Consider the following 5,867-nt stretch of genomic DNA (forward strand, 5'->3'; position numbering starts at 1 on the left):
TTCACAGTGCTCCAAGTGTGATCTAACCAAGGTTTTATATATGGCAAACATAACTTCTCTGCTTTTCAATTCTCTTCCTTTGGAAATGAACCCCGGTGCTTTGTTTTGCACTTTTTATGGCTCAAACCCAGGCAGGTGCGAGGCAAAGCCTCCTTTCGCAGTTCAATCCTCATCGAAGAGCAGCACGCACGCTCTCGCCCGCTCTTAGCCGATCGGTCGAGGCACCTTCCTCCTTTCAGACAAAACCAAAGAACAAGTCATCTGTAACTCCTTTATTACTCAGTGGTTTTTCTAATTCCAAGTAAATAGCCAACCTCAGGAAGTACTGCTGCAGCATTCGGTACTGTACAAAGCAGACGGGAACCATAGGGTACAAAGAGGCCCACAGACATCGGCCTTCACGAAGCATCCAACATTCAGATTCTTAAATCAGGCTGTTATCTATTAACCCTTCGAGTGTGGAATGTCTGTATAGCTAAATCTCTCTCTCCCTCGCTGGGCAGGACTGCTGTGAAAGCCTAGCTTGGCCATGCCATTCTTACGAGCCCACCGACTGCAGCCTGCTCAGAGAAACAAGGAAGTGAGAGAGATGAAGCCTTAGACTGAAGCTGAGGTGTGAAATTTTGGCGTGTGTGTGTGTGTGTGTGTCTCTTTTGGAAGATGGGCAGGATTCAGCGTGCAACTTAATTGAATGGAGCAAACTTCACTCAACAAGTATTTTTTCCGCACGTTTCGTCCTTAGGGTGGAAACTGTAGCACCAAGATTGCATTGACAGCCACGAGAGCAGTGTCGGTCGCTGCCACTGACAGTATTTGACTGGGCATCCCCTTCGGTAAGCATTTCTGAAGACTCAGCCTCCGCCGTGGTGTTACCAGTTAGACAGGCGGTTGCTCATCAGTCCGGGAAAGTGGTCAAATTGCTCCTCCGTCTCTGCACTGAAGGACCCACCTGGGGGAGGAAAGGAAAGGAGAGGGAGATTATGATGGCGCTGACGGGTTTTTTTTTTGTGTGGAGCGGTGGTGACGATGGGACTGCCCGTCTGCCTGGCACCCTCAGCGGATCTGGTTAACCCCCCCACCACCACCACCTCCGCTCTCACAGCTGGCTCAGATGCAGGGAGGGGGGGGTGGTGGTGGTGGGTTTACCGAGCTGGCACTCGGGACAGTTCCCCTCCTTCTCTCTCTCTTGCTGAGGAAAGGCGGCGGCAATGGAAGGCTGTCAGGAGACAGGGTCACCCTGCCCCGCAAACCCCCCCCCCCTCCCCCGACCTCAGTTCCAGGGCAGCAAGTGGAAAGGCCCGATCGAAACACCGTCTCCCCGCCGAAAACTGGCAAGTGGCGCTGACCACCGTCGGCATCACCAACAAAGGCGCCGGTTAAACCGCAGTGGAGCCCCTGCGATTCGCCGGAGGCCGCAGTCGGAGCACGTGCAGTGCGGGAGAACCTTCCGGCGTGCCTCAGGGCCGATTAATTCTCTCCGCCCAGCAGGTGGAAGCATTGACCAGGCTGTAAATTATTGTTTTTTTTCTTTCCCCCGAATGATGTGAACACAAGCCAGGGCTTCAATTTTAGAACCTTCTTTTGAGGTGAAGTTTCACAGGCAAACTTTATCGAGTGGTTCAGAGGGGGCCGACGATGACAGGATCTGTGCTTTCTTTCGTGTCTGTTGACAATTTGGAAACAGTGATTATTTGCTGGAGATTGATCTTTTTTTTTTAAGTCTAGGGAGCAATTTTAACCTAAGCCGCCCGTCGGGAAACTGACGGGATTGGGCCCAATGCTGGTTTTACACCCCTCCTGATTTTACTCTCCATTGAAGCCATCGGAGAGCGATATTGGGTAAAATGGGTGTCCCACCCGATCCGATGGGATTCCTGCCCGGGCCAGTTCGGTTAAAATGATCCCTCCTTGGATCTAACATGCATCTGACACACTCCGGATTTCACGATTTATCACAGTTGCAGACCAATCATAAGAAAAAGTGTTAAAAAGAAAGCAAGAAATCCAATCACGTCCAGCTTCCACCCACCGATGGAGAAACAATTTACCCTCTCATTATCTTCAGGGTCAACCTGACGGAGAATTCGTCTGAAAACTGGCCTCTGCATGGGCCGATTTGCAGCAATTGGACCTCGTGGCCTTAAAGGGACAGGTCACTAAGACACAACTTGAACTTAGAGGCAGAGGAATGCAGTGTCCGTTACATGGCTTGAGACTCCTCCCTTTGTGAAGCGGAGCATCGTCCGACTTACAATGCCACTGGAGATCTGCTAATATTTAAAAACAAACAAACATGGCCACAGTGTGGCTGGCCTGCAGAGTGGGCCCCATGATCTGAGGTCGGTCAGAGAGGAAACCCCACCCCCCTTCTCCCCGGTGAACCTTAGCATACCCCGACAATATTGAAAGTTCAATCTAAACTTAGCAGCAGAGTAATACATCGTCCCTCACACTGTGTAACAGACTTAGCAGCAGAGTAATACATTGTCCCTCACACTGTGTAATAGACTTAGCAGCAGAGTAATACATTGTCCGTCACACTGTATAATAGACTTAGCAGCAGAGTAATACATTGTCCCTCACACTGTATAATAGACTTAGCAGCAGAGTAATACATTGTCCGTCACACCGTGTAACAGACTTAGCAGCAGAGTAATACATCGTCCCTCACACTGTGTAACAGACTTAGCAGCAGAGTAATACATTGTCCCTCACACTGTGTAATAGACTTAGCAGCAGAGTAATACATTGTCCGTCACACCGTGTAATAGACTTAGCAGCAGAGTAATACATTGTCCGTCACACCGTGTAATAGACTTAGCAGCAGAGTAATACATTGTCCGTCACATTGTGAAATAGACTTAGCAGCAGAGTAATACATCGTCCGTCAAACCGCGTTAACGGGCAATGTATTCCTCTGCTGCTAAGTTCGGAGTTACATCTTTGTGACCTGTCCCTTTTAGGCCACAAGTTCCATTTGGTGTGAACAGGCACATCCCGAGGCCAAATGACCCCTCAGGTTGATCCTGAAGATAATTGAAGGGTTAACTGTTTCTCCAGCAGTGGGCAGCAGGAAGCAGGAGGCAGTGATTACTTTTCTTACGTTTTGTTTAAGAGTATCTTTCCTGCATTGCTCACCAACGTGACAGTTGTAAGTCCAGATGCGATGCCCATCGTATTTGCACCTGCATTTCATGACGTTGTTGGTGTAGTCCGACTCGACCACCTCGTAGTTAGGATTGATGATAACCTGCAGGGTACAGCACGCACTTTCAGCACCAGGCGAGGGTCACTGCTCATCAACAGACACACACATCACAGGAAGCTCAGGTGGAGAGAGGAGGAACGGCAACCCACTCACCTATTATTTTTGGGAGGGTGGGGTGCGAAAGAGTCGTCTTCCAGACTCCCAGTATCTTCCTCCCAAAGTCCCTGGGTCTTCCCACACCTCAAACAACGATGGTCCTTGCATTTATGTGTTAATTGTATCATGTGATTTATATCAATTAGTGTTAATTGTATTCAGGTGGTGTGTGTCAGTTGGGGACTCTCTTGTATCCTTTTGAAAAGAGAGCTGATCCGGAGCATGATGTGTGTGCAAGGGGGAATCTCTGTGAATAAAGGCTTGGAAGCAACTGAAGACCAGGCTCTAGTGTTCTATCCTTCACCACCGGGCTATCCAGTTTATAACACCGCTCCCCCTGCTTTTTCCTCATCGCCCTGCAAATTCTTCCTTTTCAATGATTTATCCAATTCCCTTTTGAAAGTTATTATTGAATCTGCTTCCACCACCCATTCAGGCAGTGCGTTCCAGATCCTAACAACTCGCTGCGTAAAAAAAAAGTCTCCTCATCTCCCCACTAGTTCTTTTGTATATTTTCTTCAATCCGTGTCCTCTGATTACCGACCCTCCTGCCATTGGAAACAGTTTCTCCATATCTACTCTATCGAAACCTTTCATGATTTTGAACACTTCTATCAAATCTCCCCTCAACCTTCTCTGCTGCAAGGAGAACAACCCCAGCTTCTCCAGTCACTCCACATAACTGAAGTCCCCCATCCCTGGTACCATTCTAGTAAATCTCCTCTGCACCCTCTCCAAGGCCTTGATTAGAACAGGTAGATGAGAACTCAGTGTAACCTCTCTGAAGGACAACATCACCAGCAATAAAGCACTGGAGTGTCGGTGGAGATAAATGGGGGTTATATTGGATAACCCCCGAAACCGGGCGCGGGGGTCGCGGCGCGCGATTAACCTGCGCCTGGTCGTTGAGATGCAGGCAGCACGTAACATTCGTGCTGCCTGGTGATTTCAGTGATTGTTGCGTGCAGCCAGCACGATCTGTGCTGTTGAGTGGCTGCTCACCAGCAGGGGGCCCTGATATCCCGAGTGTCCAGCACCACTTAAAGGCAGCCTGCACCTCTTAAAGGGAAGGTGCAGCATTGCTGCAGAAAGTGGTGGAAGTCAATTGGGAAGTGAATCTGTGCTGCAATATAGTGCAGCATGGTGATGATGGGACCTCTGGAATTTTTAAATGAGTAACAACTGGGCTGCTCAATGTTTGCGGGACTCTGATATTTACAAAATATAAAATACGGGTCCGTATGGACTCTGAACGGAGATCAGACATCGCACGTGGAAAGCACAGATGCAGGTCCCGTCCCTATATTTACAAACTGTTGAGTTATGTTAAAACATTGAATAAAGGTTGCGCACCACTAAATCCCACATCCTCCAGTCTGCATGCCAGACCTCACCAATCTGCCGATCTGAGTTTGTACCGGGCCTGCGAGAGAGGTTCTCTGCTGATGCACCAGAGACCTTGGTGCAAGACGTGGACAGGAGGAGGGGCATCCTATATCAGCGGGTGGCGGGGGGGGGGGCAAAAGGCCCTCCAGACTTATGCTCCCGAGGCAGTGGGAGGCAGTAGGGGACGAAGACAATGCTGGCGAACAGCGAATGCATCAGCAGCCAGAAGCAATAATCCAGCAATTAACCTGTAAATCCTGCATGGTCCCTTTAAATAGCGCTGATGGGGGGGTCCTCCATGCTGCTTAAGGGGCAATTATGTAGAATTACATCGAGTCTACAGCACACAAACGGGCCATTCGGCCCAACTGGCCCATGCCGGTGTTTATGCTCCACACGAGCCTCCTCCCACCCCTCTTCACCTAAACCTATCAACATATCCTTCTATTCTCTCTCATGTGTTTATTTAGCTTCCCCTTAAATGTATCCATGTTGTTCACCTCAACTACTCCTGGTGGTAGCGAGTTCCACATTCTACCCACTCTTTGGGGAAGGAAGTTTCTCCTGAATTCCCGATAGGATTTATTAGTGACTATCCCTAGTTTTGGCCTCCCCCACAAGTGGAAACATCTTCTCTACATCTACCCTATCAAACCCTTTCATAGTCTTAAAGACCTCTATCAGGTCACCCCTCAGTCTCCTCTTTTCGAGAGAAAAGAGCCCCAGCCTGCTCAATCTTTCCTGATGGGTAGAACCTCTCCGTTCTGGGAAATCTTTTTTGCACCTTCTCCAGTGCCTCCATATCCTTTCTATAATATGGAGACCAGAACTGTTCACAGTACTCCAAGTGTGGTTGAACCGAAGTTCCATACAAGTTTAACATTGCTTTTCAATTCTATCCCTCTAGAGTTGAACCCCGGTGCTTGGTTTGCATTTTTTACGGCCTTATTTGTGAATGAAGCACCTGAGTTGATCGCCATGTTTGTTGGTGTGTCCCGGCCCGAGTCTCCCACCACCCAGTCGTCACCCTGCAGACACTCACACTCCTGAACCATGGTACGCTGGCTATTATAGGCCAGAGTCCTCCGCAGAACCTCTGCCTCCACAACACGCAGTC

The 5,867-nt window shown here is 49.2% G+C and overlaps 1 long non-coding RNA gene across 1 annotated transcript; it reads right to left on the bottom strand.

Moving 5' to 3' along the window:
- Positions 1-257: 257 nt before the first annotated feature.
- Positions 258-3,251, bottom strand: LOC137309831 (uncharacterized). Its single transcript, XR_010960002.1, has 2 exons — positions 3,139-3,251; positions 258-949 (listed from the first exon to the last, which is right to left on the bottom strand). It is a non-coding gene; the product is annotated as an uncharacterized lncRNA (long non-coding RNA).
- Between the last annotated feature and the right edge of the window lie 2,616 nt (positions 3,252-5,867).

The sequence above is a fragment of the Heptranchias perlo genome, unplaced genomic scaffold (assembly GCF_035084215.1).
Source record: "Heptranchias perlo isolate sHepPer1 unplaced genomic scaffold, sHepPer1.hap1 HAP1_SCAFFOLD_1813, whole genome shotgun sequence".
Lineage (NCBI taxonomy): Eukaryota > Metazoa > Chordata > Chondrichthyes > Hexanchiformes > Hexanchidae > Heptranchias > Heptranchias perlo.